Source organism: Schistosoma mansoni, assembly GCF_000237925.1.
Source record: "Schistosoma mansoni, WGS project CABG00000000 data, supercontig 0208, strain Puerto Rico, whole genome shotgun sequence".
Classification (NCBI taxonomy): Eukaryota; Metazoa; Platyhelminthes; class Trematoda; order Strigeidida; family Schistosomatidae; genus Schistosoma; species Schistosoma mansoni.
In genome coordinates this window covers 276,273-291,257 of record NW_017386080.1, presented here as the reverse complement: position 1 = coordinate 291,257, position 14,985 = coordinate 276,273, and the positions used below count along the sequence as shown (strand labels likewise).

The 14,985-nt window shown below is 35.9% G+C and overlaps 1 protein-coding gene across 1 annotated transcript in view; it reads right to left on the bottom strand.

Moving 5' to 3' along the window:
* Window positions 1–14,985, bottom strand: part of Smp_179800 (serine/threonine kinase) — a gene marked incomplete at both ends in the record, with an annotated part of 68,505 nt that overhangs the window by 32,178 nt on the left and 21,342 nt on the right. The window lies entirely within an intron of this gene.

Below are 14,985 nucleotides of genomic sequence, written 5' to 3'. Positions count from 1 at the left end.
GATACTGAAGAGATATTACATAAAAGTTATTATGTAATCTGAAGCTAATTCTCATCAAGAACTGATAACACTTGGAGAACATATGTATACAGAAATCATGAATTTATATTATCACAGAGGGGTTTGTGGAGATTTTTGTAATTTTAAATAGTTGAAATCATAGGAATTGAAGCTAGACCACCATGGAAAACTTGGAAGTACTGGACGGCCGTTTCGTCCTATTGTGTGAATCATCCGTGGCAGTGCACATCCACGGTCCCGCCTTGCAGGATTCGAACCTAGGACCAACAAGTCTCGCGCAGAGCACTTAACCGATAGACCACTGAGCCGGCAGTGGCCAGTGGAGCTAATCCATGTCAGGTAGAGACAGGTATCTACCTCAGTACAATAAAAGTTCGTCACGCGATTTCGTGGATTGCGCACTGCTGAGGAGTCCCACAATAGGACGAAACGGTCGTCTAGTTATTCCAGGTTTTCCACGATGGTCTACCTTCAATTGACTCATGATCTTAACTATATAAAATATATATTATGATTGTAAATAAAATACCATTAACATTGTACGGAACTAGTAGACAATGATTACAATGAATTATATGTATATATGAGCTCACTGTTTCGAAATGGAAATTGTGTTTTGTACAGTTGAATGAATTGGAAGTTAGGCCAGTTGTCGTTGATAATGGTTCAATAACAAACAAATGGGTTGTAACTGAAAAATCCCCGACAGTTGCTGCTACCTTGATGTGGTGGTCGTGATTGCCTATCGTGATGAACCAATCGAGATATACTGGCTGTAACAGTCGTTCCTCAAGGTCCTACCATACCAGACAGGTCGGTTAAAGAGCGGTAAGACTAAAAGCAGCAATCCCAAGGTCCGAAGGTGAAGTCGTACTGCCGACTGTACAGAAGTGTGACAGCAGTAATGTGTTTCCTTCAGACAACCAGCATAACAGTGATGCTGCCTTCCCACAAGGAGGGGTGGGGTTAGAAAAGGTCAACCCTAAAAATGAGCACCTCACCTTATCCCACAGATTTCCGTCTCCGGCGGTAAGGTCCCAACAAGTAAGGAGCTAACACGAAAACTACCCACAGAACGGTCGTGTGTGACTGGTTCTGAGCAGTTGTCCCTTGGGCACTACAATCACGCTCTCAGGTCACTAAGACCACTACTAATCCAATTTCTTTTTATGTACCTCTGAAAGAACCCTTCCACGGTGTGGGCATCCAGGAAGTGATAACTGCCCTCATACCTCTAGCATTACTCAAGACTGAGCTGAAAAATCTAAATCATTTAACTACAATAAATCAGCAACTGAATATCATCATCATGATTCCCGTTAAATCTGAGGGTCCTTACACTTTCTATCCCATATATGGTCGTTATATGTTCATTGATGCTAAAAAGTCTCAAACTAAAATGAAATAGTTTTGCATACACAACTTCAAACTTTACATTAGCACAACCGAAAACGAATCGAAATAAAAGGAAACGGAATGTAGCCGCTCAGCACAGGCCAGTTCCTCCATACCAAATGGGAATTGCAACGCTTTCGCACACAGTCCTCAATTCGGCTGGAATATATATATATATATATATATATATATATATATATATATATATATACGACAGTAGCTCTTTCAGGGTTACTGCTCGTCCCAAACCCAGATCAAGAAAGACTGAGCATGGGATCAGCAACGCCTGCCCAACGAGCACTAATTCGAATGAAAATTATGCTGAGTAGAGTTTTCTACACAATACATACAAAGACATAATATAGAAATATGCCACACGTAATGTCAAGTTAATTAGAACAATCACAATAACATTACAACTTCGATCAACAGAGTTCCCCTTCACACCTAAATGACTACTTCAACATGATATTAGTCTCTACACAATAACTAATCAATTATAATCATTATTCTACTTCAACTAGAACATCACAATTTTTGTTTGGATTGATTCTTCAAAACACATATCATAACCAATTAATAAAAAATTACAATACATAATGAGGAAGTATTTGCCAGTGTAGATAGGAGAACTTTACAGGTCCTTCTACGATATTACTGTGTGTCTGAGGAGATCGTCTACAAGGGATAGGTTGCAGGTAAATAGACGATTTGGAATTCGCTGATTACCTAGCTCTTCTATCCTATACACACCAACAAATCTCGATGAATACATACAGTGTAACAACAGACTCTACAGTAGTAGATCCTCAAATACAATATAAGAACCACCAACACAATCATACTTGATGGAGATGTTCTGGAACAAGTGAAAAGTTTGACGTACCTAGGGAGCTGATAAACATATGAAGGCACAGATTGGAAAACCAAGATTAGTATCCCTATAATTCACAAACATCCACAACTCTAATCAAATGTCAAACAACATCAAAGTCACAATCTTTAATACAAACGTCTACACAGTTCCATTCTACACAATTGAAACTTGCACAACTATCACAATCATCATTAAAAAGTCACAAATAATTATGAACAGTTGTCTACACAACAAATTCAATGACTGTTCACCACATGATACCATCAGCAACAACCTACTGAAGTAGACAGCAATTCAACATCCAGTTTAAGAGAAAATTAGGAAAACACATTGGAAGTGGATAGGATATACATTTTGCGAATCATCAAACAGTATCATCAGGCAACACCTAACTCGGAATCTTCAAGTTAAAAGTTAAAGATGAGACTCAAAGAACATATTGAGTCGGGAACTGGAATTTGATTATCAAAAGAATGAATAGCGATTGGGAACAACGGGAAAGGATTGCTGATGATAGTTATATGAAGAATGTTGGTGGGCGGTCTATGCTTCTCCATGAGGGGTATCAGTGGTAAATAAGAGTATATATACATATACGTACATAAGTTAACTTCTTACGATATGAATAACTAATAGTTTAGCAATGAAGTTTATTAGATCGTAGATTCAGTATGTTATGTCTGAAGTGTTTCGAATTCACTAGTAGCGAACGGAACAAAGATTTGTGACCAAAGACCGATAAGCTAGCTATTCTGACGCGACCCATAGCCAGCTATCAAAAATAGTGTAATATACGTCAATAATATGTTATTAATTTATAAAAAAACATGTCAATATATGAAATACAACGCAGTGCACAGAATAATAATAGTAATGAATTGATTATTACTACTATTAGTATTATTATCGCTATTGTAAACACCACAAAAAAAACAGTAGTGGGCACACCGGAAAACGGAAAAGACTAGAGAATTAAAGATGTGTATCTGATTCTCCTAGATATTATACAACACATTACTACTGTAGTGAAAAAGACACGAGGTGGGACAATCGAATGTATTTACGCAAAATTCTGACAACCATCTAGTGAACAGTTAATTTGCAAACTATCAATCAATTGTCTCAATCTTCACTGTTCCTTCAGTAAATATCAAATCATTTTCTCTAATTCCATTATTCATGCATTTTCCTACCGATTGCGTTTCATTTTAGTTCTTCCCTTATCAGTCTTCTGACAAAATACATTCTATGTCTAACCATCACCATATACTACTTATGAGGATATAAGTAGACCACACTACACTACCATAACTACTACTACTACTACTACCACTTTTATGACTGATCATCTTTTGCCTCTCTCTCTCTCTTTCCTTATTCACCCAACTAACTTTGTATATGTTTATAATAAAATGATCCATATCATCCACATCATATAAATGCTATATCTATAAATAAATAACCTATAAGTAACTACAAATGAAATCACATAAGAAAAAAGAATAGGGGGAAGATTTTTAACGGTACACACATAGGATAAATGGATAGATATGAAATACACAGATGAACTAATAAAACCAAGAAAAGAACAACAACAAAGATTGTTCAAAGTTCTTTCCAAAAAAAAACAATATTGATTATATTTATAGAAAGTTGAGGGCTTTAAGAGGAAATTTTATAACAGTACTATGCACTAGTCCACCAGGGTGTTTCGTACCTGAGTGGTTGCGCCACAGGATTGGGCTGTGCTGTTCGTATTGTAACGTTGAAGCCTATATAGTGTCTGGTTCTCCTATAGGGCGAGATTGAGCTGTACTAATTGGGTTAAGCCTGGACAGCGTCTGGCTCTCCTGTTAAACGGAATTGAGCTGTACTGTTTGCGTTTTCTCATGAAAGTCTAGATGGTGTCTGGTTATTCTGAAAACCAGTGCAAAATTACCCTGGCTCACAAGGGTATATTATATCATGCACTGAGGGTTCGTTATTTGATAATCTTGGTTAATTTTTGCTTTCTAATACTATATACATCTATCAAGTTAATAATCATTGTCATGCCACCGAATGCCCTGGTACGGCTGAGAGGGGAGAGAGTACGCTCTCCCTCTCCAAATGCTGTCACATGGCCATGCGTATATAGCCTCTGCCACACAAGTCCTACTCACTGCCTTCTCACGGGATTGCTGTTGTTTACGAAATTGAGAGGACGAAAACCGAATGTCTGGCGCTTTAACTGACTTAGTGGACACGGAAAGTCCATATCTAGGGGAGTTGGAAAACCCTGATTCCAAACTAATGGTGCACATGGGCTACAGTATACTGAGGGGACAAATGGCGTATGAATCAATCACTGAACACCAAGTACCATGGGACTGCATTTTCTCACGATGCTCCACTGCCATGTGGATCAGACCTTTAGGTCAAATGCTCAGGGTTTGGCTCCGTAAGAAAACCGCCTGCTCCGGTTTGGAAACCAAAGCAGTATCACAGCCCTTACACAAATGAAATGAGATTTATGTGGCGCATATATATCCGGTGCCCCCTTGTACCAATATTTATGTGTTTAAATAAATAAATAAAATAATCATTATCATCATCGGATACAAACAATTCAGTTATAAATTGTATTTCTTTGTAGGAGACAGGGCGGTAGATAACAGATATTTCCTTATGAATAATGTTAAGTAACCATATAACGAAGTACGTCAATCTTACTAATAATATCTGACTTAAATAATATGAAAACATACAGTTTCAATTTTCAGACTCCACCTATTAACAATATACATCTTTGAAATTGAATCAATTGAAGTGTATTTCAATGAATGTTACATATAAACATTGAAAAATTAAGTATACACTTGAGATGTAATGATGATATACAACGTAGGATCAGGCACATATATGCTTCAGTCCAAGTTGCCATACCTCATTAGCATTCCAATATATCTTGGCATTGTTACTCAGTGCTAACAGAAAACTCTGCATTTTATCATTTATCTATAAATAAATGTGTTATTTCTTGCTCTAATGTAATTTTGAAACCAACATGGATAAGTAGAATAGGATGAAGATGGAAAAGTTAAGCGATAACAAGACATAGATCGAAAAGAAATCCCCTGCTGCTTGCATGATGCGTTATGATGCTTGGAGTAGGCTAAAAGAAAGTTTGGATTGGACAAATGGAAACGTAGCATCAGTTCATAAAATCACTGTCTATTGGTGATCTGAATCATGTTGGTAGGTTGAAACTACAAGATTGAGGGTCTGTAAAATAACCACAATCAGTCGTTGGTGAAGTTTGATGACACGGTTCAGAATTATTCACAGCAATGTAGATTCATTCACACTTTATCTTCTCATACATCTTAAGTTCCAGTAATCCTTCATATAAAACTTTTTTCATTTTCATCTTCTCGAGTCAAAATCTCAATCTTCAGTTGTTCTCACTATGGTGTTTACCAAGATTTTTTTCAACCCCTAAGCTAAACATATTGTTAATTCTATCTCATCGTACTGAAATGATATAGTAACTTGGCATAATACACATTGTTGCCAGGTTCAACGTTGATTATAAGTGTCATAAGGAATGAAATGGTTTGAATAATTTTTTCTGGTTAGCGTTTTTTTTAGCCAGTTGGTTTTCTACGGGATGGGGTCGCTAACCCCATGCCTAACCCTCCTCCTTTACCCGGGCTTGGGACCGGCAGTAGCCCCCATAGGAGCAACAGGCGGAGATAGGCATGAGAAGAATGAACAAAAGTTGGATAGAACTAGAAAAGAAAACCCAGGAAAGAGTGGGTTGGAGAAAGCTGGTCGGCGACCTATGCTCCATTGGGAGTAACAGGCGTAAGTAAGTAAGTAATAAGGAATGAATTAAGCTCCTTCTAAACTGTTTTCATCAAGTTTTGATAAACAGATAGAATAATTTGATGGTGTACATCACATAGATTCAAACAAATACACACACACGTACGCTTTATGTCCAGAAAAACAGATTCATAAAATTAAGAATAAATCTTCAAATCAACAAGAGTCAGTCAATCAGTTACAACGTAGAACTTCGTACGTACGTACGTATATCAGTCCGAGTTGCCATACCATATTAGCACAGAGATACAGTCGTCGATTCAAATCCCATAGTGGTCGAACTACTAAGAGTAAGGGTTTGACGATTTTATTCAAGGAGTATAATCCCAAGAAATAAATTTGGAAAGAGAAAAGAAAAGGATATGAAGGATTCAGAAGACTATAATTTGAGAGAACGAACAAATAGAATGAATATGTAACCTTTATCCAAGATTAAGAGAATGAAGGTGTCATTGTTATTGTCTCATTATCATATGAATACATAGCAAACTTATTTCTATAGCGACCTCTTCATTGTGACACATTACTTTTACAGAAAATATAAGATTTCATATATCGTAGTGATAGACTGTGAGTTCGAACTTTGTGTTTATAACAACATTCAGATTTAATAAACACACCTAAGTTCCAAGTTCGAAATAGAAAGAAATGATACCTTCTGGATTTCACTGTTAACCACAATCCAGTTTTATTATGCTATTATTATAATGCTATGTGATAACCAACCAGAGCTACAATTTTTATAGGTACATGGAATGTCCGGACAATGTGGGAGACCGGAAGAATCTTCCAAATTGCATGTGATAACCAACAGTATTTTAGCCAACAACAGTTTAGTCTAATATTGTTTCAGTAATGTTTAGAAGAAGGTATTATTTATCATATAACCTAACGATAAGTTTGACTAAGCGACTAATGAAAAGAGTCAGTCAGTCAGCTATAACGTAGGACCAGACACATTTATGCATCGGTTCAAGTTGTCATACCTCACTCATTAGCACAACAAGATGAACGCCAAATTCATATTAGTAGTTAATTTAATGGTGATAATATATAAAAGAAAGGTTGTATGTAAGGATAGTACAGGAAGAAAGAAAGATATGAAGCAATTATAATCCCAAGGTTTAAGGGAAGATAAAGAGTTTATACACAATTACGCCATTGTAATCGATTCTGAGCCATGTCACACACAGTCTCCAACTATTGATTACGATAGTCACACGGAACCCAACCATCTCAGTCGATAAAGATTCATGACCTCATCAACTGATTTACCATCATTCCGTAATACCCTGTATCTAACCTCACTATTACTTACCCGGTGATCCCATCAGATCCGAGCAATGTTTCTAAGGCATCTGTGATCAAATACTAATAACTTACGAGTATCTTTTACTCTTAATGGCAACGTTTCACAGTCGTAAACTAGAACAGAACGAACTGCTGCACAGTATACTAGTCGTCTTCGCTATAGATGACGTAATTTGGCAAAAGTCAAACGAGCTTTTTAAATCTGTGCCGAGATTTCGTCAGACATCAACTTATTAGGGCTGAACAAACTTCCATGATAAGTGAAGTTGTCGACGCCTGATTTTCTCCTGTTTGCAATTCACGACTCTTAGTTAGGCGCCTGATAATTACTGAAGCAACTATTTTAGATGCTATGTTAGTCAGACTAAGCAACTAATGAAAAGAACTTATCATTGAATGAAATACACATTTTACTACATGTTTTATAGAGTTCAATCACATGTGTGTGTGTGTGTGACGATTAACATATCTCATAAAAAATAAAATAAACTTATAATCACATATAAATGACTAGTTACCACAGCCACTACATTTGTGTTATATAACAAGAGTGTTTAAAGAAAAAAAAAGAATGGAACAATTCTGTTATGTTAGCCAAATTAAAGTGTACATGGAATTAGGTCAACAACAACAACGAATATAGAGATGTGTTGGAACTGCAAAAAACAGAAACCAGTGCGCGTATACACACACACACACACACAAAACAAAACACTAAAGGGATATATAGAGAGAGAAAAACCTATTTTTAAAGTATGAAAAGTGCACATCTATATACTTTTTTTGGGGGGGAAAGAAACAAAAAGGAGGAATATGAATAGATAAATGGATGGGGAATAGTAAAGAAGCCCAAAAATATAAATAAACAAATTGTTGTAATATAAACTAGTTGTATTGATCGTTCTCTTTTCTTTCATCGTTACAGTACAGTCAACTAATCTTGTTTTAATGTAAATAAAAGAAACGATATACAGTGAAAGAAAGTGCATTCTCTTAGAATGTTTTAGAGAGATAATGAATGTAATATAGATGAACTAAAATGGTTAGCTGATCAAAACATGATGGGGGAAAAAGAGATAATGTCAATGGAATACTGTATAACGTAATAGACAATATGTAAGATATTATTATCCTTTTGACGCGCGTTTCGTCCTATTTGGGACTTGTCAGCTAGATATGGATGACGCGATGGCATTTGGAGTGAAAGGTACTGGGTTCGAGTCCTAGAGTGAACATCAACAAATCTGAGATGCAGGTACATCCAGCTGACGAGTCCCAAGTCGGAAGAAACACGCGTCAAACTGGATTCCACTGCTAGCCACTATCCATCTTTGCTTATAATGCTTGTGAATTTAGGTTATATCGAGGCAATACGTACAGTATGCACATATGTCAATGAGAGACTGACCAGTTGCAGTCCTAAAAACATCAATGGGAAGATCCAAACAAACAATACTATGTATATAATATAGTTAATCAAGAAGAAGTGAACAAACCCGATAAAAAAATAATGTAAACGAAATTTAAAACAATTAGTCTACGCAAAATACTCAACATCCATTGGCCGGATACTATCAGCAAAAACGTTTTATGGGAGGGGACAAACCAGCTTCTAGCTGAAGAGAGGAAATTAGGAAAAAACGTTGGAAGTGGATCAGATATACATTAAAGTAATCAACAATGTGCATTACAAGGCAATCCCTAACTTGGAATCCGGAAGGGAAACGAAAAAGAGGAAGGCCAAAGAACATAATACACCGGGAAATAGAAACAGATATGAAAAGGATGAATAGAAACTGGAAAGAACTGGAAACGAAGGCTCAGGACAGAGTTGAATGGAGAATGCTGGTGAGCGACCTATGCTCCTCGACGAGGGGTAACAGGCATAAGTAAGTAAGCAAGTAAGTAAGTCCCTTTGATAAATTTCGATAATGTAATAAGAAGACAAAGATTATAAGAACTGATAACTGATACAACACAAAGAACATTATCACAAACACACTTGATGGAGATGTTCTGGAACAAGTGAAAAGTTTTACATACGTGGGGACATGGTAAACATATGAAGGCACAGATTAGAAAACTAAGATTACCATTCCTACAATTCACAAACATCCACAACTCTAATCAAATGTCAAACAACATCAAAGTCACAATCTTTAATACAAACATCTACACAGTACCATTTTACAGACTTGAAACTTGCACAACTATCACAATCATCATTAAAAAGTCACAAATAATTATGAACAGTTGTCTACACAACAAATTCAATGACTGTTCACCACATGATACCATCAGCAACAACCTACTGAAGTAGACAGCAATTCAACATCCAGTTCAAGAGGAAATTACGAAAACACATTGGAAGTGGATAGGATATACATTTTGGGAATCATCAAATGAATGTAATATAGATGAACTAAATGGTTAGTTGATCAAATCAGAACTGATAATCTTTGTCTTCTTATTACACTATCGATATGTAAACGAAATTAGATCAGCTGGAATTGTAACCATGAAGAACAGGAATAATGATGTATGTATAAGACAAGAATAAAAGAAAACAAGTGAATATCCAGAATAAAATGGTGTATAGAAAAATGCTGTCAATGATTGTCATAAAGATGTGCTTTAGGACTGTAGTTGATCAATCTCTCTCCTAAACATCAATGGGAAGATTCAATCAAACAATACAAAAAGGAATTAAAACTTTATCCCAAAAGTTAGTGGCTATCTGGACTCAGTACATAAGTAAGGTGATGGCGTTTGGAGCGAACGGTATTGGGTTCGAGTCCCGGGGTGGACATCAACTCTGAGACGCAGGTACATTCAGCTGACGAGTTCCAAATAGGGTGAAACTCACGTCCTGAATTCTACTGTTAGTCGCCATCCGTCTTTGCTTATAAATATGAATTTATATCACTTATGACTGACAATTGATCCAAATCCTCTAAACGCTCTTTAGAATAATCAACTCTGATTGTTACATGGACAATATTCAAGAACTCTACATCATTTTTGAAAGTTATATAGTGGTTAGAGATCTTGCATGAGATAGCCTAGAATCATGCGCCATAACTCATATGTTTTTACTCTTTGTTTTGCCCTAGAAACTGAGCTTTGAAGTCTTCTTACACATTTTTCTCTTTTACGATACCGAATGTTTTTCAGTAAAACTACTATTACTTTGGGATTTGTCTTGAAATAATTTTATTTCACTGTACTAATATGGTATACCAACTTGAACCGATGCACCTATCTGTAAGGTTTTACGCTTCACTTGACTAACTAAAAGGCACATAATTCCTGGACTAAAATAAGTTGCTTGATCTATTGCGTAAACCTAAACCTCGTTATATAGGTATTGACATCAACCACAATGATTCAAAGGAAATTTTTTACATAAACAACATTTTAACGGACCTGGTACAGCTGAGAGCGGGGAGAGTCAGCTCCCCCTCTAAAAATGCTCTTACATGGCCACGTGAATACAACCACTACCACACAAGTCCTATTCACTACCTTTTCACCACGGCATTACTGTTGTTTACGAAATTCAGAGAACGAAAAGCGAATGTTCGACGCTTTAACTGCGATGTTGGATACGGAGGATCCATTTAGGGGAGTTGAAGACCCTGATAACAAACCAATGGTGAGCATGGGCTCCAGTATCCTGAGGGAAGTATCATAGCCTTAACACAAATCAAGTGACTTCTGTGAAACATATGTATTCGATGCACTTCTGTACCAATATTTATGTGTTTAAATAAATAAATCTTGAACCCGATTACACAGGGTTAACTAATCAGTGTTCAGATAGTTCATTGATCAATGAAAATTATGAAATAAACAACAAATTATCAGTCAATCATCTTAAATTTCATTATTCCTGCATTTTCATGGTAATTGCTTTCCGTTTCTGTTCTTTCCTTCTCAATCTTCTACAAAAATACATTCTATTCTTGACTATCGTTGTATACTACTTATGAGGATATAAGTAGCCCACACCACAATAGTTATGTAACGACATAACATGAAAATTTACGAAATAAAATGTTAACTTATAAAGAAAATGCTAGAGACAGAATCATCAAGAAACAATTGAAATAGATTATCACCAAGAAGAAGATAGATGATTTGTAAACGTGAAAATAACAATAAAGAAAGAAACTCATTTAGTATTGTATGCTTGAATCTTCCCATCGATGTGTTAGGACTGCAACTGGTCAGTCTCTAATTGGCATATGTGCATACTGTGCGTATTGTCTCGATATGGCCCTATTTTACAGGTGTTATAAGCAAAGATGGATAGTGGCTAGCAGTGGAATCCAGTTTGACGCGCGTTTCGTCCTATTAGGGACTCGTCAGCTGGATGCACCTGTATCTTGAGTCCCAGAGTGATCATCAACTCTGAGATGCAGGTACATCCAACTGACGAGTCTGAAATAGGACGAAACACGCGTCCTGTATTACACTGCTAGCTACTATCCATCTCTGCTTAAAAAAGAAACTGTTGAATAATATTTTTTTAAGAATACTAATCTCTTAGAATAAGCAATGTAGGACATGGTACATGTATGCATTGATTCATGTTATTATACTACACAACAACAGTACAGAGAGATTAAATTATTAAGACTATAATATGGTTATTGATTTCTAGTAATTCCTAGTAAAAAAAGGGAAGGTGCACTGGATTTTGGCATGTCTCCATAAACTTTAAAGATGATGATAATCAGTTAACTATTAATGTTAGCGAAGTGTCATTATTAATACATACTTCAAACATTGAGATACTGTTGATTGCTAGCTAAGTAGAAGAGTATGGTCTTGGATTTTCGTTTCATTTATGTTATAATTAGTATTTTCTGTTTATTTTCATAAAAACTTCAATATGAAATGTATAAGTAACTACGATAAAAATGACCGATAATCAAGCATTTGGCTACTTTAAGAGAGTCATAGTTACTCCCGCCCCCAAATGCCCTGGTATGGCCGAGAGTAGGGAGAGTCCGCTCTCCCTCTCCAAATACTCTCAGATGACCACACGTATATAGCCTCTACCACACAAGTCCTACTCACTCCCTTCTCGTGGCATAACCGTTGCTTACGAAATTTAGAGGACGAAAATCGAATATCTGGCACTTTAACCGGGTTGGTGGACACGGAAAGTTCACCTAGATGAGTTAGAAAACCCTGATTCCAAACCAATGGTTCACATGAGCTCCAGTATCCTGAAGGAACCATATGGTGTATGTGCCAATCGTTGGTCACCGGATACTAAAGAATTGCATCACCTTACGATGCTCTAATGCCTTGTGGATCAAATCTTTAGGTCAAAGGCTCCTGGTGTGCCCCCCCCCCAAGAAAACCACCTGTTTCAGTTTGGGCACCTAGGAAGTATCACAGCCCTCACAAAAATCAAATGAGATTTGTGTGGCACATATATATTTGGTACCCCCTTTGTACCAATATTTATGTGTTTAAATGAGGAAGAACCATGGTTAACCGCCTAAAATATTGATGTTAAGTAAATTGAAAACATAAAGGTTATGTACAATGTAATTGCCTTTCTTAAAGTTAATTTATGTGAACTGTTTATTTTTTTTATTTATTGATTCAAATGTCAAATTTACCAATTCATTCATATAATAAATATGATAATAGAGTGGGTAGTTGGGTGAATGAAAGGCTATGGGATACATGTACAAGTTCAGAAAGCATAAAAACAAAATAAACAAATTTGTATTTCCACTAAAGTAAACACCAACTAAACGTCACATATTCGTAGTAAAGGAATGAAAAAAGATAGAAAATAAACAAATCATAGTAGCTATTCATGAGATGACAGTTAATTAAACAATTACCGGTTGTTTACTTTTATGTGAATCGACATTGAATGTGAAGAAGAATTTAAAATTATATCGATCACAATGGAACGATCGATTATCGAGGTTTGAATCCATTGAAATTTATTGAACAGTTCATAGGTCAGTCAGTCAGTCAGCTACAACGTAGGACCAAGCACATATATGCATCGGTTCAAGTTGCCATACCTCACTCATTAGCACAACAAGATGAACACCAAATTCATAGAAGTAGTTAATTTAGTGGTGGTAATGTATAAAAGAAAGATTGTATATAAGGATATAGTATAGGAAGAAAGACAGATATGAAGCAGTTTTCATCTCAAGGTTTAAGGGAAGATAAAGAGTGTATACGTCTGCGCCATTGTGATCGATTTTGAGCCATTTCACCTTAAATCTTCAACTGCTGGTTTCGATAGAAGCTAGGAACACACAATTAAGTGAAATTATTTGTAACGATATCAGGAAATATCTGAATTCCTGAAGATAAAATCACTGTAATTAACTTTAACCAACAATCAGCCGATTAAACTCATCACCTTAGCTTACAAAAATCAGTCAGAGTTAGATTACCATTGAAAACTTGAAAGTACTGGATGGTCGTTTCGTCCTAGTATAGGACTCCTCCGGCAATGCAAGTCCACGATCCCGCCTGGTGGGATTCGAACCTGCGATATAAAATGGTGGTCTAGCTTAAACTGATTCATAAATTCAACTATTAAAAATTACTACAGTCCCTGCGGACCCCGGCTCTAATAAAAAAAAAGGAGTCCTCAGGATAAATATGATGATTTCATTTGAACCAAGTACATGGGTATATATATACACATGTCGCATCTATCTATCTATCTATGTCGATAGTCAGATAGATAGAAATATCCACACATACACATGAAAAAAGAACAGCAAACAAATTAATTACTTAAACATGATGTTATTGTGTTGGACAATAAGCATGATAAGGAGAAAGAAAAAAGGCAGAAGAATCATACAGCATTACTGACTGATTGTGTGGATTGATTTTGTGGTGTCAACACAAATCAATTAGGATATACATCTATATCTGAATGTTATGATTGTAGTGTAAGAAAAATTGAATGAAAAAAAAACAACCATGCACAGATAATAGTAATATAGATAGGTAACACTTTTTTTATATTGCTAGTAAACGAAGTGTGCAGTTTAATTACATGATTATTCATAGTTATTAGTAGGAAACTGAGAGGTACACCTTCCTAACGAGCACTAATTCGTATGAAAATTATATCAAGTAGAGTTTTCTACACAATATATACAACTACATGGTACAGAAATACGCCACACGTAATGTCAAGTTAATTAGAACAATCACAATAACATTACAACTTCGATCAACAGAGTTTCCTTTCACACCTAAATGACTACTTCAACATGATATTAGTCTCTGTACAATAATTAATCAATCATAATCATTAGTCTACTTCAACTAGAACATCACAATTCTTGTTTGGATCGATCCATCAAAGCACATATTATCATCAGTTAATTAAAAATTACAATATATAATGAACAAGAATTTGATAGTGTAGATAGGAGAACTTTACAGGTCCTTCTACGATATTACTGTGTGTCTGAGGAGATTGTCTACATCATACGCAACTCCCA